The 22,886-nt window shown below is 38.1% G+C and overlaps 1 protein-coding gene across 3 annotated transcripts in view; it reads left to right on the top strand.

Moving 5' to 3' along the window:
• Positions 1-7,863: 7,863 nt before the first annotated feature.
• The window catches only part of cgnl1 (cingulin-like 1), a 68,795-nt gene continuing 53,772 nt past the window's right edge, over positions 7,864-22,886 (top strand). Inside the window, exon 1 of one of the 3 annotated variants that reach the window (XM_018092419.2) lies at positions 7,864-8,059. The gene's annotated coding sequence lies outside the window, so the exon portion shown is untranslated. Of the gene's footprint in view, positions 8,060-8,114; positions 8,139-22,886 lie in introns of those variants that run through there. The other 2 variants (XM_018092417.2, XM_018092418.2) reach the window with 2 other exon arrangements.

Raw genomic sequence — 22,886 nt, 5'->3', positions numbered from 1 at the left:
TCAGAATTTAATAATCAGTCCTGTGGCATCAGTTTATGTTAGAAGCAAACTTATTTTTCTGCTTGATAATTTGCTATGACCCCTAAACTTAGCTTCTCAACAGCCATCCAGAGCACACTGAGCATGTGGGAGTCACCGACACTCCTAACAAAATCCAAGATAGATCCTGTGACAACTTTAAATACCTGGATCATTGTTACTATAGAGATATAGTCATATTCACTTTTAGGGTTTGTTCTTCTTAAATTCATTTTAATTCTAGCTTGAAACACAATAAAATGTGGAAAATAGAGATGGGGTAAGTATTTATGGAAGGAAATGTAACCGAATTTCTACAAGTCAAGAACACGTTTATACAGGAAGGAGGATACTATTGCTAGGCATTACAATTGTAGCCATGTAGGTGACTGTGTTTAGTTATATCAAGCAGGTCACACCAGCTCTAAAGGGATAGGTTATGTATTCAGGGGGTCCTGGTTGCACGAGCCTCCTCAGATCTTGTCAAACTTATTGTATGTCCCCCTCATTTCATAAGTTAATTTAATGAGAGGAAGAGCTCCATCCACCAACCTTCTCCAGAATGTTAGGAAGGGGAGAGTTCCCCCCATCTCCCACTCCTAGCGAATTTCTACATTTTTAAATGCCAGAATTTTTTGCAAGCATTCAAGCATTATAATGTTTTTTTAGTGTAAGAGCAGAGAAAAGTGAATTAAATGGCTCAATAATTATTAACAGGCTCCAACGGGACATAAAAAGCTGTTTTTGAAATACCCACTAGGTGGTGATAGCGCATAATATCAAATTAACAACTGCTCAGTGAATTCCCTTTTGGTTAATGACATTATATTACAGAACAACAGAAGCTATATTTTACTTGTATAGCATTTATTGTTTAGAATTTATTTATGAAAAGGTCAAAATAGAACTCACTTGATTTTCACACTTTAATAAATATGCCCCCTTGGCTGTGTGTTTGCCTAAAAGTGTTACTTCTCAAAGGACCATCGCCAAAGAAAGCCATACTTTTCTGTGCATAGATTATTTCAGAAGCCTGCTGAAAAAACTGAATTTTGTTAAAACCTACCATAAAGTCATTTTTAAAATCTATAATAGATCAGCTGAAAAGAGTTCAGAATAATATGAAAGCTGGGAAAACCTGTCTTGTTTTACTTTAATAAACTCTTTACCCATTTAGGGCAAGTACAGAATGTTCATATATATATTTAATCTGATTAATTGCTGATCTATGATGCAGTTCATTGTTGGGCTTCTGGCCATTAAATGCTGCATGGATATTTGTAATAGGGATCAATAGAACACAGCAGCGATAAAAATGAAATCTCTGGGTATATATATATATAATCCCCAAAGTCTTAAAGAAACAGTAATCAAAAAATGAAAGCGTTTTAAAGTATTTTAAATATAATGTGATGTTGCCCTTCAGTTGTACAACTGGTGCCTTTGCTTTAGAAACTTTACTATAGTGAATATAAACAAGCTGTTGTGTAGCCACGGGGGCAGCCATTCAAAGCTGAAACAGGAAATAAGGCACAGGTTACACAGCAGATAATAGATGAACTCCTCACAGCTTAGTCCATTCCCCTAAATTTGAAGCCATACTTCTGTGCTTTTCTGTGTATTATTAAAGAATTGGCTGCAAAGTCAAGCCAAAAACATTGGGTATTGCAGAGTAAGGAAGTGCTGAGAAGAATACTTAATATTAATGTTCTCCTAAACAGGGCTCACACCACCCACCACATTTTTCAGCCTTTTCATGTCTGGTGCAAGAACTGCCTTTAGCCTATTTCAGCCAGCATTACTAATGTTAAAAGTGAACCATCAATGATATAATCATGCACCCAAACTGTAATGGAAGTTTAAAAGCTATTTTCACAGATACAAATATTTTTTCATAATTTTGAGATATAAATGTATTAATATTGTGCTTCCTCAATGTAACATTTTTTTCTTCTGCTAGCATCTGAACCATGCTGTTGTAGTGCATTGTAAAATGCTAACTTATGCTAGAATCAACCATTTAGGGCAGGGGATACCTGTCAGTGACTCACAGCATGAAATGTTGGGTGCAGCTGGAAATAAACGTTGAGTCGAGGATAGGGTTGCCACCTATTCAGTTTTGATGTGACAGCCTGGTTTTTGGTTGAGCTGTCAGGCAGGATTCTCCAAGAATGGGAATTGGCCAATAGCAGCATCATCACCCTGTGACGCCACTGGCCTGCCCGGGGGTGTCAGGCTGGAGTTTACGTGCAGGAGAGGCGGCAAATTATTCACATATGTAATATCAATGCCAGCTGGGATACCTGGGGCCTACTGGAAGAGTTAATGGGCCACCACCCTGGCTGCTGCTCTATCCCCTTCTCTGCCAGCTTTTAACTGCCCCCTGCCGCTGAAGATTACCACCTGACAGCAAACCCACACCGCAAGCTGACAGTGAAGGAAATCAAAACCATTGCCTTGCAGTGCCAAGGTCCTGGGTTCAGTTCTGACCAGGGAACTATCTGTTTGTTTCCTAGAACCAATGGGTCTCCATTTTAAGTTCTTAAATCCATGCAATTAATTGGCTGTAGATTAAAGTGATACATGCAATATAATTGTTGCATTCGACTGCCGAATTTAATTTCTACTTATCTGGATTTTTTCACCACTGATCTAAAGTTTTTCCACGCAGAGCATGTATTCTGCTCTGAAGTGTGTCATTCCTCTGTTATATGGGCTGGGATCATCTATGCTCATCTCTGAGGAGAGATTTGTGATGAGCTTAATACAGTTTTACAAAATCCCTAATGTACTCGTGAAAAGGACTGATGGATATGATGAACAGTATCTTTAAGATGCTACATAAATTGTTAATGCAGTATAAATTAAGTGCTATAATAGCATTTGTTATTTAGTGCTTCTGACAGAAACAATGCATAGTATCGGCATGGGCAAACACTTTTGTGATCACCTGCAGCCAAACAGGGAAAAGACGACAACCAAGAATTTTGGGAACAGAACATTGTTGAATTATTATTTTTGTTATCCTCCTTTATTAATAAATAGTGATGAGCGAATCTGTCCTGTTTCTCTTTAAAAAGTTTTGCGAAATGGCGAAAAATTTGCAAAATGGCAAAAATGGCGAGCATAAAAAAAACTATTTTTTTTTTATCACCCATTTCACAAAAAAGGCAATTCGCCTCGAATCCATGTCTGCCGAATTATTTTGCCCATCACTATTAATAAAGTGCCAACATATTCTGTAGTAGATTACACATCATTTACATAAATCCCTGCCCCAGTGGGTTTCTTTTTTTTTTACTTCAAGTGCCTCCTAGTAATCCAAACTTTTGTCATATGTATATAAAGACTAAACTTTTTCCAGTATATATCCTGCTTCTTGTTATAATTATCATTCTTATTATAATGATTGTCTTATGGAAGCAATGTAAAATGTGCCAAACAACAATGTTAGAAGACATCCATAACTTTAATTATAAAGTATGGGTTAAGTTCTGCTGGTCTGGAAAGATTAGAGGATTCATCATGATACCTTATTATATCACAGAACTGAGAGATATAGCAGATAAAGTGAGCAACATGCAGTTTTCAGGTATAAATTGCCATGTCTCCTCCCCCCCCCCCAAAAAAAAACAAATTCAGCATATTTTTCTAGAATTCCAGCATCATTGTAGGCACATAGCAAGCTGCATCCACTACAGTTGCATTCATGTGAACCTACAATTCGCTTGGTACAACTCTGTTGCAGCAATTGATGTCCAGGTCTGTGGTAATTTTAGGTTTCTCTAGCATCAGTGAGTGCACTTGTGCATGATTCAGAGCAGACTGGGCAAGGACACTGGAATTCACTGAAACTATGCGAAAGTGCAAGAAGCACCTTTGGGTGCAAATGCCTTTTAGGGATGGCATCTTTATGAGCACAACTTTGCAATCATTAAGGAGGTTTATTACTGTCACCTGGAATATGGCAGTAATTCCACAGTTCCCATAGTGGGTTGCATTAATAGCCATAACAAATTTACACCAAGAGAATCATATATTAACGCTGCTAATAACGTCATGCACTGCCACTAATAGTGATGCCACCCCCACTCTGATAATTCTAGCCATAACTTGCGCACAGATAGTACGATAGTGTATATTTGATGCATACCATGTCTAGTCTGTTCAGTCCTTATACCTGTATTATTCTTTTGTAATATCTCTATTTAGAAATAATTAGGGTGTGTCTATTTAGTACCAATGTAAACAAAAACAAAATGATTAAAAAGGTGAAAAGCAGAAGTAGCAATTACAATTTATTGAGATTATTCATCAGATCCTTGTGAGGGAAATGACACAAATGCCTATTGACTAATACTGCAATAATCAGTTGTGTTTATTTTGTTGAAATGCAAATTAGCAAGTGTTTCATGAACAAGCATTTCAATAAAAAGTATCTAGTGCTATAGAAAGGCTAAACACATATAATAGGCAAAGGACTACTTACAGCTCTTCTACACTGGAACACTGCTGGATGCCTTTAAAAGAAAAAAAAACATTTATATGTTATACATATCTTAATGTTAGGGGAATTTTTTTCCACTTTCTCCTGGGCTGCAGGGCCACTTAGAACAAGCCAAGAAATAAATGAAAGTGGCTAGTCTGGAAGCCATGAGGGAATAATTAAGAAGGAGAACTAAAGCCTAACTAAGGAAGTTGGGCAGAAATGTTGTACATTATGTTTTGGGTTTCTGTACCAGCCAAAGGTGACCACAACCCTTTAGCAGGGAAGCTCCTCATCTTCTTTTCTGCTGCTTCCCTACACATGCTCAATGCTGCTGTCAGTTACTGAGCTTATGCAGAAATATTCTGCATAAATAGAATATAAATGTAACAGTAAAAAGCTGATTAGTAATTCATTCAGATTCACAGGGCATTTGCATCAAAATTAAAAAATCAGCCCTGTAGCATCAGCTTATATGACACCCTTATTTTCTGCTTGATAATTTGCAACAAACCCCTAAGCTCAGCTTCTCAACAGCTGCTCGGACCACATTAAGCATGTGCACTGTCCCGGGGGTGGGGGGTGGGGGCATGACAGAATCCAAGATGGGGAGCTCCTGTGACAACAACAACATATCATTGCTACTATAGAGATGCTGAAACTTTAAGCCCGTGCAGTCAGTTTATAATATAAAATATGGCATTTCTAGCCATATTCATTTTTAGGGTTTAGTTATGGGTCAGACTGGACTTTTAGAGTACCAGAGGATTTACTGTGGGGTCCCCAGCACAGCACAAGTCCCATAGCCTCAACCTTCTTTCTTGTTGTGACCATACATGGCCATACGCAGACAGATTTCATCTGCTGATTCGAATCCTTTACACGCACTAATATTATCATATGAAACCTTATTTCGTACAATACGCAGTGCATGTATGGTGGATCGGCGAGACAACCGATATTGCAAAAGCTTTGGATATTGGTCCTCTCATTTATTGGGCAGGACAAAAGATTTTGATCAGGCGCCATTGAAGGAGCCCAAGCAAAATCTGCGTAGGGCTGAATTGTCAGGTGGAAGTAGAGTCCCTATTGTTTCTACCTCCATATCTGATGAATCCTTCAGTGTCTCTTACAATGGTGAATCGTCTTCTCCCTTGCCTCTTTCTGTCGGGGTTCCTCAAGGCTCTGTCCTGGGCCCCTTACTATTTTCTCTCTATACCTCCTCACTCGGCAAATTAATTAATTATTTTGGCTTTCAGTACCACCTTTATGCTGATGATACTCTTTCCTCTCCTAATCTCAACCCAGAGCTTCTAACTCATGTCTCTTCCTGCCTGTCCGCTATCTCCACTTGGATGTCCAAACGTTACCTTAAATTAAACCTCTCTAAGACTGAATTGGTTCTCTTTCCCCCACCAACGCCCACATTGTTCCCGAAGTATCTATAACAGTTAACAATTCTACCATCACCCCATCTTCCCAGGCCTTCACTCACTCTTCATATCCAGTTACTTATCAACTCATGTCACTTTCACCTAAGAAATATTTCCAAAATACGATCATTTATAACCCAAGATGCTGCCAAAATTCTTATTCACTCTCTTATAATATCTCGCCTGGACTACTGTAACTCCCCTTTAATTGGTCTTCCCCTCCAAAGACTGTCCCCACTCCAGTCCATAATGAATACTGCTGCCAGGCTCATACACCTCTCCAACCGCTCCTCCTCTGCCATGCCGCTCTGCCAATCTCTGCACTGGCTTTCCCTACCATCCAGGATAAAATTCAAACTAATGACTCTCACATTCAAAGCAGTTCATAACTCTGCCCCACCCTACATCTCTGAACTCATCTCTAGGTACCATCCAACCCGCTTGTTACGCTCCTCTACTGACCTGCTCCTCAACTCCTCTCTCATTCCCTCCTCACACACTCGCATCCAAGACTTTGCAAGGGCCTTAGAGTCTAAAAATGCATTGATTTAGAGAAGCTTACCCTAATCTAGTTAACATAACCTCAGTGTGCTGCTAAAAGCAATACCCTGTGCCGCACCTCTCACAACTCTGGTCATGCCCATTCCCACACCTTGTGTCTCAACCCTTACTCCTTGTAGATAGTAAGCTCTTTTGGGCAAGGCTCTCTTCACCTCTTGTATCGGTTATTGATTGCTTTATATGTTACTCTGTATGTCCAATGTATGAAACCCACTTATTGTAGAGCGCTGCGGAATATGTTGGCGCTTTATAAATAAATGGTTATAATAATAAGCCCTGAACGTCAATGGAGGGAACCAACATTGTAATCTTATTGTAATTGGTACGTGTATGGCCACCTTTTGACTGATTCGGGAGCTGATGTTGTTTGGGCAGGTTTGATTTTCCCATCAGATCGGAGACCACATCAGCTTGTTATGGTCCTCGGCCCCTATACCCATTGTTGCTGTACTTGCTCCCATGGCACTAGGGCAAACAATCAAATTTCCCCGATATCGGGAGAGGATCCACTCCCTTTGCGACCTCGCCAAACCAGCACATCTTAACATGCATAGCCACCATTAAAAACAGTATCAGGTTTTCCCAGTTTGATGCTGGTCCCCTTCATATAATTGTCTTCCTAACCTAGTGTATGAACTTTATGTTTTCTGCCATTTCTGTAAGTGTAGAAGGAATAGGCTTTGCTTCAACTTCATGCTTGCAGATACCTCAGGCCTGCTTAGTTACCAAAATATATATCCAGAAACTGAATTTCATAACTCACCATCACACAAAATTTGCAGAATGACCATTTGCATTAAATTTTATATGCAACTGGGGTGCTACTGGGCAATACTGTTAGGGCAGAGAGCAATTGTGCTATCTAAATCAGTAAAAAAATAGAAGAATCTAAAGGAAGCAAAATTGGAGCTGCATATTGAACACATACCTAGACAACGCCTAAATAATAATCATCATCCACTTGGTTGGATATAATGTGCCTGGTTTAAAAGCAAGGAGAACACTACAGGCACACAGAACACAAAGCTTATTCTTTTTCCTCATATTTAACATTTTTACGCATGACGATGCGTGATTTCTGTTTATGGCAGAATTTCACTGACCCACATTTTGCAGCGTCTCTTATCAGTATTTGCCTTGTACTTCCCTTTCTGTGAGCAGCACAATATTACTTTACAACAATATTCTTTACGAGTGAGACTGGCCCCACCTCAGGAATACATCTGCACCGTATGCGTGTGGTAAAAGTGCATGAGAGACATTTGGGCAAGCCTAGAAAGAGAGCAGAGGCCAGCGCTAAATTCTTCCCTGCTGCCACTAATTAGCACCCCTTCCCCCACAACCCATGGAGCTGCTCATTTGAGTCCGGCTATTCACACGGAACAGTAGATGGCAGTAAAAAAAAACCAGTCCGGATTTGAGATTCCAATGAACAAAAGCAGGAAAGGGGCGGGTACCTCTGCAGGGGAGGGAAGGCAGGGAAGGGAAGGCAGGGAAGCTAAGCAGTGTTTGGGAGAAGATGTTAATTGCCTCATATGGCTGAGGGGACATTCTGCAAAAGGTAAGGCATGGGGCGCTCCTTTGTACTTCTGCTTCCAAAAGCACCTGCCTGTGCTCTCATGTCTGCCAATAGCTGTTTGGTGAGGATCCCACTAGCCATGCTGTGCCACAGGCAGCCTCTGGGAGGAACCTGCTTTACTAAGCCCTCTGTGGCTTGGGCTGTTGCGCTTAGTGTAACATCATGATGGGCACTCCATTGAAATCCTTACACTTTAGCCTGCCCCTGGGGTTGACGAAGGACGGCTGTTCTTTTCAGAACTTACTTTGCTCCTTTTTTATCTGATAACATTTGCTTAACTTTTTAACCTATAAAGAAAAGGATCTTGCAGACTTGCAGTGATTGATGAACTACAACTTCCAAATCCTGCGCTAGCAGTGGCATGCTGGGAGTTGTAGTTTTGTAGTAGCTGGAAAGGCAAGGGTTCCTCAGAAACTTTGACAGTTAAAAATAAGTTCTACAGTTAAGTAAAGATTTTAAAGTAATGAAACCATAGCAGGATTAGTTGAGGAATTAGAAGAAGGGGGGCCTGTGGCAGTGCTGTACAGAGGGGTGGGGTATTCACATCAATCAGGGTTGTCCAACCAGCAGGACCTGAAGTTGAAGTACAGCTTCTAGGATCCCCAGCCTTTGGGATGTGGGGAGTTGTAGTCAAATAGTAAGCTGGATTTGTGGTATGTAATGAAAATATCAGATATCTGTTAAATCTTCTAATATTCCCTTTATATTACTATTACACTAAGGTGTTCCTTGGGTCAATGACCTTTCTGATACACTTTAATAAAGCCAGTCCTGAGTACTTAAAATATTTAAAGTCCCCCCTTAAACACAGCACACTATATGTGAGGCAAGCAGGCGGCTGGTTTGAAAGTCAGAAATGACCTTGGTTCCATTTTGGCCCCTGTGCTGTGTATTGGCTTGGTGAGATCAGTATCAGTCCCCTGTGCGCATGGCCTTGCTTTACTCTGCCTCGAAACCAGCAACTGCTACACACAACGTTTAGAACATCCTAAAGCTGAGGCTTAAAGTTAACCTGACCTTTATTAGATTTTGTCATTTTTTTTTTTTTATCAGAATCCTTTTCTCAATCCACATGTGGATGAACAGACCTGAGCCTCTGTATATAATGGCTTTAGAAGGCCAATATATTATTTGTAATAAATTATTTATTCATTTTACTGTGTCATCCTGTTCTGCAATTTATTGTTTGAACACAGCACCTCAAACATTTCCTATTCCTTTTACCAGGGAGGAAACACATGGCAATCTGTGCTCAGTGATTAAGTCCTATGTTTCCACCCCTGCAATTACATTGTGAGGCAGGAGATAAAAATATTCATAATATAAACAATGTATGTGAGAGAGGCTTTGTTCCTTTTGTACGTTTCTGACAGGTGATGTTCTTGTTATGACCTGGGTTAAGTACAGAAACAGGCAGCAGAGGAGTATGCATAGGGGGGGGGGGGGCCTTGTGCAGAAATAGTCCAAGGGTCCCCTGGTCATTGACCTATATCCTAAAGCTACCATGTGCAGGCAGGAAATCAAGGCTTGGCAGTATTTTTTGTTTATTAAAAAGACAAAATGTCAGAGTGAAAGAGGGCCCCTGGGGAGTTGCACAGGCTACATGTCAACCCCTGGAAACAGGCTTTTTGTGTCACTAAGTTATATGTTGCATGCTAACAAACCCTTGGTGTTAAGGGGTAATTAAGAGTGTTTGCTAGAGACCAGTGAAATGCATGTACACTAAACTGAATTGTGTGGGGAATGTACCCCCTTTGGCAGTAAAACCATGTATTCTGTAGTTCTCCAGGCAACATTGTTATGGTTTGTGTACCACTTTCCTCAAATTAATTGAGTATTTGTTGTATATAGGGCCCATTTTTGTCTCCAAGGTGTGTACATGGAATATTTTAGGTGTGAATATTTTCTGCCATACAGAGCACGCAGTCTGGTGTTTGTTGGTAGAAGTGGAAGGAGCTCTATGGGATTTGGGAAGCTGATTAACAAATGTTTAATGTTTTATTGCACATAACAGAAATTTCTTACCTCTTGGTTCTTCCTCTAGCCTAATACAAGAAATGGGCATATTACAGCATCTCCCAGAATCCCACCTATTGGAGGTGGGGGTAATAGGAATTGTAGTTGAGTGACACTTAGAAGGCTGCAGACTGGCCATCACTTTTGTATTTACAGGGCTGCCAATCAGAACACACTTTTACATAGGGGCCCTGTACAGAAGTAACAGTTGTTGTCCCCATAGATTGAAAGCTATTGTGAGCTATTATGTAAACTGTTGTGTAACCATATTATGAGCTATTATCATGTAACCCTTGTTTGTTAAATTATTAAAAGATCCCTGTTTGTTATAAATTAATGTAAAAAGATGTGTTGCTATATAAATAAATTATGATGTACCCCCCTTTGCTGCTTCCAGACATTATACTTAGCACAGCCATAGGTGAAACCTGTGTCTTTCAGTATATATGGAGTATATGGAGTTAACCAACAGAATGAACCATAATTCTGTCAAAGAATTGGCTATTGTTTGGACGCAATTCTCAGTGTTTGTACACACAACCTATTACACAGCACACACCACATGTTTGTGAGGGCAGAAATAGATGTATAATATCTGTAAAATACTGCTGGCAATGCCAGTGCTATATAATTAAAGAATAATAATCGGCGTACTTAAGTGAATAGAATTTCTAATGCTTATGCCCCTTTTAGTAATGGGCTGTGGGCAAATCACACAATGTGAAGCTCCACTGTATATAATTCAGCTTGCACAGCTCTCAAATTGTTATTGAGTTACAACCCAAAGCTGCCAGTTAATTAGACAGTTGCAGTTCCACTGCAGATGGATGCTAGAGCTTAAATAGTTTGATTTGCTGATATGATCATGCCTTACTATACACACACTTTTTCCACTTTATATATAGCTGCTATGCAGCTCTGGTGATCACTTCTATTTGCACACCCTAAAGAGCATTGGTTTATTAATGTTGTATATAGTAATATTACTGTTTTCACAACTTTCCTGTGTTATGTGCTAAAGTTTAATAGAGGTTATATGTATCATTAACTTTGGGGGTTTTGCAGTGTTTGCCCTGCTTGGCCGGGACAGATAACGGAATTGGTACTATTTGTGCTACTTAAGAGAACAAATAAAGCAATCTATATTTCTATAGGAGTAATGGGTTGAAGTTGAAATTTGATCTATGCCTTTCTTAAGATATAAAAGAAATACTATGGAAGTAGGTTGTGGTTAAATATAAACAGTTAAGGAACTTGTGCACAATTGTGCTAGTAGCTGGTATTACTCATTTAACAAAAGAGAAAGTTGAACAGGGGCTCTCTTTGCCTTTGATACATGTTGGGTTTCATGCACTGAAACTGAACAGGCTGCTTTATATCTGCTTGATTAAATACTGACATCTTTAGTCAGTAGTGATTTTGTTTTGGTGTGGGTTTTCCCTATAACATTCTTTGAATTCCTGAACTTTGAGTACACTATGACTACTCCCATTTACACTTCTTTGCTATCAGTTGGTTCCTGAAGAGAGGAAAGTTGTATAAAACTTTTAAATCTCTGACTGGTACCAAGTGGAATGAAAAGGTGTGCCTTTCTGTTGGACATTATATCTTCTCTGTGCTGCTATAGAAATATCATCCACAGTATGTGAAAAAGGCTTACCTCATGGTGACTGACTTAATGTTCCTATAAAGAAATCAGGTACTGACACTAAAAGTAAATGTTGCACATACAGGACAAAGCTTCTGGCTTAGGGTAAGTTGCATTCATATCAGCTGAGATTCCACTTCTGCTTTCTACTGGCAGATGCCATTTTGCATGGAAGCAATTAATATCATTTGCATTGAAGGGATTCATTTTTTGGCGAGCAGAACAATTTTACCAAGCAATGAGAATCAGAAACAGGAAGTTATTTGCTGTGTGCTTCTTGGTAGGTCTGATGATCTTTTATTGCCCTCTTTATGAAAAATAAAAAAATACACGATAGTGCAATTTGTAGAGACTCTATCATTACATAGTTGACTATCAGTGTGTCTAAATGTGGTATATCCTTTAAGAAAAATACATTGGTACAGTGTACTGTATCATGTGCTTATAGTATGTGTATATATATATATATATATATATATATATATATATATATATATATATATATATATATATATATATTTGTATTTATAAAGTTTCTAATAAGTGGGTACTCTTCTCACTGCAAAAGCCATGGCATAATGCTGCCATTATTTATATGAAACTTGAACACTGACTGGCGTACTTGAATGGTCATATACTAATTGAACATTCCAGTCTTATCTGGATATGTTTCAGCATGGACTGCAATTAATCCCTCTCATTTTTTTTTATTTTTTTTTTTTTGCTGTTTACTTTTTTCATGGATGAATGTATCATAACCATACCAGATAACATGCAAACAAGCAGTCATGGCTTCTTTTGCATGTGCAACACAACTGCTGGTTGCTGACTTGACTGCTGGTTTATAACCCTTGAATGATGGCTAATCTAAACATAAGGCTTATCTGATCATAAGGCCAATTGGTTAAAACTTTTCTGGTAAGACCTTCCTTCGGCATCATGGACTGGCAATGCTTACCGATTTATAGTTACGTTTGTCATGTGTGCTTTATAATCCAACAACTTTGCTTCCACCATCCATTTTTATCCTTTTGTATGCATAGACCAATAATGACCTGATATGGTTCATGTATTTAGTCACTATTTAACCCTAATGTGCATGTTTTGAGCTTCCACTGAGCAATTCAAGGGATTTTAGCCTTCCTGTCACTCCCTGTCACCTGGCTGTGGAACCCTTGCCATTGGTCAGGTTTCAGTGAGAAATTATTGCATTATTTTTGTTGTTCCGTCTTCTTGCAATAACACCACCATCACTCATACTTATCAAAAGGAGAGAAAATTCTCCCAAAACTTCTAGAATGATCAGTTTGCAACAACCAAAGATCTCTATTTAGGACAGTTTGTGGTGAAAAGCAAGACAGGCTAATTGAACCTGGTTATTTCACCTTATGCTGCTATTGATATTGTTCATAAAGTGGTTTGTGTGTTTGCATTTGTCCTACCTCAACTATGATTTATTACAGCACTTTGTGGCTTGTGGCTTTAATGTTTACTTTCTCTACTAATTGGGAAAATGTTTTGTTAACATTTGTTACACTGTTGAAAATATATATATTTTTAATTATGTAGTGATATGGGCCATTTTAAAGCGGTGGTTCACCTTCATTATCTAGTATTGTTATATACTATATTTTTTATAGTTTTTGGACTATTTGCTGCCTTCTGACTCTCTTCAGCTTTGAAATGTGGGTCACTGACCCCAACAGCCAAAAAACTATTGCTATGTTAGGCTACAATTTTATTGTCATGGTTTCTTTTTTGTTTTTTACTTATCTTTCTATTTAGGCCCTCCTGTATTCATATTCCTGCCTCTTTCAAACCACTGCCTGGTTGCTAGGTTAAATTGAACCCTAGCAACTAAATGAAATTCCAAACTGGAGAGCTGCTGAACAAAAAGCTAAATAATTCAAAAACCGCAATAAAAAATTAAGACCAATTGCAAATTTTCAGAATATCACTCTCTACAATATACTAAGGGGCATATTTATTATGCTGTGTAAAAAAAAAACAACTGCGGCATAATTCACCACACATTGCAAGGCCTCGCTGTGTAAAATCTGTGTAATTTTTTTTATGTGTTTTTCTTCTGCTGGTACTTTGGAAATTTGGCATTTGGATGGCAAACTTCTCCATGTATTTTACACCGCTTTTTTACACCATTTTTTTCTGCAAATTTATTTTTACTTCACTATGCAGAGGGGGAAGTGTCAGGTAATCGGCAGTGGGGGTAAGAAATCCCTGTCTAGGGGTTGGCAACAGAGATACCTGCCTGGCGCCCCCTCACTCTTGTGCCCTAGACATCTTCTGCCTACCCCTAGTCCCGGCCCTGACCGTGTACCACTGCCCTTAGGGTAAAGACACACTGAGCTATTAGTAACAGCTACTTATCACAGCTACAGAAATAGACAATGCTTGTCATTTACTGAAAATTGTTTCTACATGTGTTTTGGCAGAACCAGTTCTCAGTCTTCTCTATGGCAGGGTATTTTCTGGCATTTAGTAGCTGTGACAAGTAGCTGCTACTCTGTGTGTCTTTGCCCTTAGTTGATAAAGTTCTCTGCAGCATCAGATAAACCCCAGCAACTAGTGTGTCAGCAGTTGTTCTGTAACAGATGTTAGTAAAGGCTTAGTAGGGGCTGAAGCTGAGCAATGTATCAACTAATGCAGTGATGCCCAACCTTTCTTACTCATGAGCCACAGTCAAAAGTAAAAAGACTTGAAGAGTAACACAAGCATCATAAAAGTTCATGGAGGTGCCAAATAAGGGCTAAGATTGGCTATTAGGCAGCCTCTATGCACCCTATCAGCTTACAGGGGGCTTTATTTGGTAGTAAATCTTGTTTTTATTCTACCAAAACTTCATAAAATTCATAAATAACTACCTGGTTTGGGGGCACTGAGAGCAACATCCAAGGGGTTGGGGAGCAACATGTTGCTCATGAGCCACTGGTTGGGGATCACTGAACTAATGTATCAAATGATAACAGTTTTGATAGTTGGTAACCTGGTCCCAGAGGGTTGGCAAAACGAAGTTTGCTTTTTTTTGCGGGCGACTAATCTCCCCGCAATATCATCCCACTGGTTAGAATGTAAACCGCCAGCGGCTGACGACGACAACGGAGATTTGTCGTGACACGACTAATCTCCCCGTGTGTCACTGCCCTTACTGCTGAGCTGCAAGTTTGAGTGATATCACCCTCCTCCCTTTCCCCCCCAATAGCCGATCAGCAGAACAAATGAAAGGGAGCAAGATAGCAGCTCCCAGTAGATACCAGAATAGCACTCAGTAGTAAGAAATCCAAGTCTGGCTTGGACTCCAGTTACTTGGGATTAGGGGAAACAATAGGTTACCTAAAAGCAGTTCTAATGTGTAGTGCTGGCTCTTCCTGAAAGCTCAGACTCAGGCACAATGTACTGAGATGGCTGCCTACACACCAGTATTACAGAAAAATACAGTTGTTGGTTCAAGAATAAAATTTTAAATGGTAGAGTGAATTATTTGCTATGTAATTTAGATATAAAAAGTAAACTGTAAAAATCATGACAGAACCCCTTTAATGATTTATTTACAGAACTGGAAGTTGCATAACATCTGGAGAAGCAAGGGTTATGTTTCTGGATTGGACCATTTCCTCTACATTATAGTGTAACAAGAAACTATAGTGCAATACTACGTTGTTAATCCTTTCCTCATGGATCTGATGCATCAGGTGGCTGGCTACAAACCAGCCATTGTATTCAGAGACATAACACATTTAGGACAATTGTTCAGTGTGGGAAGCACAGCACTGCTGTTAGAGGTAACATGAGATTGAACAGATATGGGAAAAATCAGATGCAGGAGAATTACAGTCTCTTTAAGAGACTGTATAGCTTCTTAAAGATAAAAGACAAGTAACTATAAGTACACATTTTCCTAAGGTTAAAACAAAGGAACAGGGTAACAATCCAACTTTGAAAGCAATGATGTACATACTGTAATTAAGACAACCAGCTGTAACTTCATTTTAAAGGAAATTAAGTCATCAGTACCATTTGTACTCAGGATTGTTTGCCTTGTGGAATAGAACAACTATTCTGTTCTAAAAATAAAAGCACTTATTCCCAATAGTTTTGTCCCCTGCTAATAGTGAATATAATTTGCATTTACCCTATATACTTTATGTAAGAAAACTAATAAAATATTACTTTTCTGACACATGCAAACAATACAAAGGGTAGAGCAGAAGATGGAAGCACATTAACTTATGAAAATGGGATTCAAGTTCCAACCATTCTGCAAAGCTCTTCCTACAGGGTTTTTGCAATAGGTTTCTCTCTGAGAAGCTGATTGCCTGGTCTGAATATGTGCTGTACAAAACTCTATGCTGCTGGCTCATTGACTTATGTGTAGTATATATATATAGTGCTGATGAGATTTAAAAAAACAAAAAAAAACAAAACATTTTTGTACCTCATGAGTATCTTTCTCCATGTGGAACATTTGGTTACATTTAGTTCCTGAATGGCATTGCTTGGTATCTGATTTGACAGAGAAAGGTAGAGACTACAGGGCAATATAGGTACAGGGAATATAGATATTTTCCAATGAGTAACTAAAAAGTCAGACTAGTCACAATGTTGAAGGAGGACTTTCTCATAATACCTTCTACTTTTTTTTTTTTTTTTTAATAAATATTAAGCATAAGCTTAAGAATATGAGAATTAAGGTACATACTTAGAATATCATTACATTATCTTTTCACCTCCTTATATTGCAAGTCTTGTTTTGGTATGTGTGTCCTTTGTCCTCAAGCAATATTGCATAAATTCTCACAAGAAAACTATTCTGCTGTTCTAGATTCTTGATTAGTAAGAAGTCAAGTAATGCCAAATATTTAACTTTTAAGCTAAAAGAGAGGTTAGGCCAGTTTTTGTGTGACACAAGGAGGTGCAGAAGAATTATTATTGTAATCCAAAGGTACTTAGAGTGAAGTATACACCGTGTGTCTACTCAATATTGTTCCACGTAAAGTATGTATTGATAAGGTTATGCACTGTTGCTTACAGATTAGGCTGATCTGATAAATACCGAGGAGCATCCTTATATGCTTGCACAAATGGGAACAGCTGGTAGATTGATTCAGTTATGCAAGGTTTAGGTCACTAGCAGTACACGGAGTTCATTATTTGTTTGTATGGGGATGGGTATTCATTTTTGCCAGTTTGATTAATTTATTCACTCAATGATTTGTACAGGTAAGGATCTGAAGCAGCAAGAGGTAAACCTGCATTTTTTATTTAATGATGCGCAGTGGTTAACTCAGCTACGTCGCTTGGAAAAATGCAGGGTAGAAACTGGTGGCTGTAGTCTTAGGGTTCAACCTCATAAAAGTAAAAATATAGGACCAGCATATAATAAAATAGCCAGATTATTCCTTTAGCTGGGTTCACCTTTTACAAATAATTTATGCATGCATGGACTCTAAATGCATCTAAAACCTGAAGTCAGTATACAATAATTAGCCGTTAATTTAGATGCATGCTGTAGACTGCAATTATGCAGCAAGAATGTAATTTAAGTGCTTATGACCCATAATTCATGTGGATTTAATGGGTTATTTGGTCAGATTAGAAATTTGTTGTATCACTGTTGAAAGACCTTAGCTCCTTGTAGCATATGGATGACACTTTCCGCTTTAATACTGGTCACATGTCCCTGTGCTACTTTGCTGATAACTAATCAATTGAGGTGCATAACATAGAAAAAGCTTTGTAAGGTGAGGCATAGATCAAACTGTTATTGCACTAGGAGTCAGCTAAACGTTCAGAGAAGCTAAGCAAAACAGGGAATGATGTAAAATATCAATAGATTGCTGCTGAATGTGTTATTACTATATAAATAAAAGATAATCATATTAAATGCTGAATACTGAAAATTTTTGAGCAAGTCTTTCCAGTACAAAAGTAATGGAAAAATCTTACTAAGCGGCAGCAGTTTTTACTACTTGGTGAAATGTTCCAACCAATGATAAATTAGCCGCACAGTTTTATGTTCTGCCTCTCTGTGTAGGCTAGTCTTGGTGTATAAAAAGGGATTGTCAGGATTTCTTATGTCTGCTTCCTCATGTTATTGGTTTCTTTGTCCTCATGACCTAGATACCAGGCCACATCTCCAAGCCATTCTTTCCTTGGAGGATTTTTCAAAATATTTTACAAATGTGTTACTTGTGAGTGGGTATTGCCTCCAAACCCAGTCATCCATGGTTTTATATATGGACTCAGCAGAGTGAATACAATTTACTAAAATAAAAAGCGATAACATTTGGCCAGAAATTGATGGGAAATCCTTGGGGGAAGTTCTTTGCTGCTTGAGCGCAGTTCCAGCCACATCCAACCATCCTCTAGCTTTGTTTGTGTGTACTTCAAAAGAAGTCTGAATCAGAACTTTGGTTAAACATCAAAACCTTTTGTTCATTTTCATAACCAACTAACTCTATTGTTCATTTCAACAGTAATAACCTGTTTCAACCCTGATATGATTTTTTCTTGTGTGCATACCCCAGGCAAATGTTGAAATCCCTTTGAACCTGCTGGCTTTCTGCCAACCAGAGGCAGGCTGGATGGAAGCTAAATTGTACACTGGTGGTAAACATCATGTATTTTATGTAACCTTGTGTTGTCCCCCTGCAAGTGTCAGCAAAAACTGTCAACAAACTATAAACAGACATACTATATATATATATATATATATATATATATATATATATATATATATATATATATATATATATATATATATATATATATATATATAGCAAGAACAAACGGAGCACACCCTATTGAAATTCAAATGCCCAGGGTGCTGGCTAAAAAATATAAAGCAAGAAAAAAGAGCTGCACTCACCAGGACTTGGCAAAAATATAGTAAGTTTATTTAAGCAAAGAGATCCAACGTTTCGAGCACTAACTGTGCTCTTCCTCAGGGAAAAAACCAGGTATATATATAATATATATATAGCAGGTTTACAGAAAGCAATATATATATATATATATATATATATATATATATATATATATATATATATATATATATATATATATATATACACAGACTAAATAGTTAAAATGTATTTTTAAAGGTGTGTTAACAGTGTTTAGAAATGTGTTTTAGTCCAAATTTTATATTTCTTACTGGGAGCCAGGATACGCTACCTACTCTTCTGTTTAAGCCACATTTGTTGAGCTACAGATGTAGTCTTTTTTATTTTTTGATCCTCTCAATATAATTTTCTAAATGGCCATCCTAGGACACTTTTTAAAGAATGTGATTAACTTTCATGAAAACAAAAAAGGCAGAAACTCCTGTTCTCTAAAGATGTGTGTATGTATTGTAGTAGAGTAGTGCCAGGTTTTTTTTCTTTTTGGCATGGAGATGAGGTATGTTTTGTCCTGTAGATGAACACTGTATTAATTTCCTCATGCATACCTCTGTGCCAAGCCTGTCCTTGAATTAATGTTTTAACAGAATGAATACTATGAATACTTAACCAACAGTTTATATCATATTAAAGGAGAAGGAAAGGTAAAAACTAAGTAAGCTGTATCAGAAAGGTCTAAGTAAATACAGCCATAAGCAGTAAAGCTGCACTTTCCTTTATCAAAAGAAACACAGGGTTTCTTGTCTCCTTTTTTGTAAACATGTTAGGGTATATGACTTCCTATCTCAGAAAAATCCTTCATTCCAGGGTCTGTGCAGCTCTCCTCTCTCCCCTTTCCTGCTCCCCCCTCCCATAAGAATTCATAAAACTCACTCCCCCCACCTTTAGGAATGTGTGATCTGAGCTATAACTGCTGGACTGCAAACAGGAAGCTATGAACACCAAGCTGAAATGGCAGCTGAAATAAGAGAAAGCTTCTAGGGCTCTTATTCTGCTATGATAAAGTTTTCTGTAGAATAAATATAGCATTAGGGGAATAAATATAGCCCCAGTGAATTTAATCACTTTTTTTTTTTACCCCTGTGAGTGCCTCCTCTTCCTTCTTCTGTCTTTGCGCCGGTTGCACATGCGCAGTAGTGTGAAAAGGCAAGCTTTAACAAAAAAGCCAGATTTTTCACTCTTCTATTCATGTGCCGGCCCCAGGATTTGTAAGACATAAGATTTAAGGAAGAGGGAACACTTACTCGCAGCTACCCCAGACTGGTGCGGTTTTCTACAGGAGCACCAGCCTGGGGTAAAAGGTAAGCGATAAAGGTCACTAGGCACCCCCCAGTGATTTTTGCCTTTCCTTAGTGGCCTATTAAAGAAACTTACAAAACTGTAATATATATCAGTAAATATTGCCTTTTACATCTGTTACCTTGAGCCACCATTTAGTGATGGGCTGTGTGCTCCCTCAGAGATCACATGACCAGAAATAATGCAGCTCTAACTGTAACAGGAAGATGTGTGAGAGTAAAAGACAGAACTTTGTCCATTGACCTAACATGTATGTGTGCCCTTGGTTTGTTTGTGTGCACTGTGAATTGAATGATTCCAGGAGGCGGCCCTTAGTACTTAAAATGACAATTTTCTATTTAGGATAGCCCTATAGCATATACGACTATAGTATATTTTTATGAAAATGGTTCATTTAGATGAAGCATGGCTTTACAAATGAGTTGTTTTATGCTATACATTTTTATATAGACCTAATTGTTTGAGGGTATAGTTTTCCTTTAAAAAGTAAATTTCCTGAAGAAATTTATGAAGACTCAACTGTACATCTGAATACGAATATCACATTGTGGTGTTTGTATTTCTAGAATTATGTTTTTTAGTGGTCAGTAAAGTCATAAAACTACATTAGAAACTGGAATTACAAGCTAAGATGTTTTGTGTACATATTTGAGGGTTTAATGTTGTTCTAACAATTTGTGATTTTATGGCACCAGGAAAAGATAAGCCCAAGGTTATTTAACAGCAGTCTAAAATATACTTTTGTGAAAAGACATAACTACAAGACAACCAAAATATGAAGCTAGATATCAACTGGCTTATAAAATGGTTATGATTACATCTCTTTTCATTGACAGGTAATCAAGTGCAAACTGCATTTTGTGGCTATTCTTTTTATAGTTCACAAAACACCTGGTTAATATTCTAAGCCTATTACTAAGCGAGTGAATGTGGTAAAGAGATGTTACATATTGATATGTTGCAATTTTGTAGGCTTGGGCAAGATGACTTCAAGTACGAGTGCCACATAAAATTCTCTCTAAATGCCCTATGTTCCCCTGGGAGTGCCAGATGGGGAGGAATTACCACATGCATCTGTTTAGATACACTGCAGAGTTCCAGAGCATTATTTTCTTGTAGCTAAGGAAATTGCTGGTCCACATATAGTCAGCATTGACCTGATTTAACAGGAGCTAGCTACTTGTGACAGAGCCACTCTACTGCCCAATCTGCTCTCCTCCTGTAAAATCCACTATCTCTTCTTTCAAATATGTACAGCATGTCTTATTGAGCAAGATTCATAAACTTGATTTGTTTCTGTTTTTTCATCCTTAGTGCCTGTAAGGTTTGTGTTTGACTTTGTTTCTTTTGTTAAATAGAAATATTGCTTGTATGTAGTGCTTTACATGGAGTTATTCAACCATGACACCCTACCCTGTATATTTTCTTCGTTAGGGGCCTGTGCCGCATAGGCATTAAATGCTTTGCCTAAGGGCGCAAAAGTTCAGCAAACTTCTCTTCTGGCAGTTTGCACTGTGGTAGTTCAGCAAACTTCTCTTCTGGCAGTTTGCACTGTAGTTGATCTATTCTGGCTGATGATAGATTCACAGCTCTTCTTCACTTCCTTTTCAACTAGAACCTAGCCATAGCCATTTATGGCTACATCATACATATTTTGTCATGCTCTTACCCAGAATTCCTCCAATTTCTTTTTATCTTGTCATGCAGACTTTTAACCATGTAAAGTAGATCTTAATGTCCTTGCTTTGCTGCTATAACATACTCTGCTGCAAAGGCTTTCCACTAAAGTTTGGAATATTGTTAGTGGCATTTGCTTCAAACATAACTCACAGCCAGCATTCCAACTAATTCCATTGGCGCCCATCTGGGTCTGCAGGCCAGCCAGGTTATATAAAAAAAAAAAGTAAAAAAAATTATATATATATAAATATATATTGCAAAAGCTAAAAACAGGCACACTCAGGGGCTCATTTATCAATGTACGAATTTAGATTGTTTGAAAGTATGATTTGCGAAAATTTGTATTAGTTAACGATAATTTCTGATGTGCAGATATGTTACGAACATTACGATACGAAGATATTGTGTTACGATCCGAAAGTTATGAAATTTTCGTATCCAAACAATGCAAAAAACTTTGACTTTGAACCTTCAGTGCATGTTTTTGGAAGCCTCCCACAGGACTCAGTGGCACTCAATGCTCAATGGCAAAATTTTCACCACCAGTTTTTACTGGACTCTGCAGCTCCAACCTGGCCAAAGGAAAGTCACGATACCAGAGCTTGAATGAATTATGAAACTTTTGTATTCGTTGCGACAAATACAAATTTGTTGCACATATTATTGCAAAGTACAAAAAAGTTTTGCAAATTAACAAAAATATTGTAGAAAATACGCAAAAGTTCTAAACTTTAGAAAAAATTTGAATTTTTAGTAATCAGACCTGTCGTACTTTAATGAATGTGTACCTTTAGTGTTTGTATAATATACAAAAATATTCAGCATGTGTAGTATTTATTATACCACCAGAGATACATATGCACCCACTAGAAGCCTCAGAACAGGTGCTATAATTAATCTCATTACACACTTAATAGTTATTGTCCGTCCGACATCATCTTTAGTATTTTAACCCATTGTCTTAATGTTCTTAATATTTCAATAATGCATGAGTGCAGAGGCTCTCGTCTTTGTTTCTGAATTTTGTGGTCATACCCTCATTGCACCCTCTCCTTATGGTTTAGTGGTGAGCACAACTTTTGCCTTTTGCTTTTAAAGGAGAAGGAAAGGCTAGTAAAAAGTTCATCTCAAGCTGCAGGCATACTTTCAGTTGTCTCAAAAGTGCCCTTAAGTCTCCCCATATTTCACCTGTTCAGAAGATCTGAAGCCAAACAGAAAGAAAAAATGCTGAGCTGTGTAAAGAAAG

The sequence above is a fragment of the Xenopus tropicalis genome, chromosome 3, assembly GCF_000004195.4.
Source record: "Xenopus tropicalis strain Nigerian chromosome 3, UCB_Xtro_10.0, whole genome shotgun sequence".
NCBI classification, from domain to species: domain Eukaryota; kingdom Metazoa; phylum Chordata; class Amphibia; order Anura; family Pipidae; genus Xenopus; species Xenopus tropicalis.
Note: the sequence above shows the minus strand (reverse complement) of the source record. Positions and strands in the feature narration are given on the sequence as shown.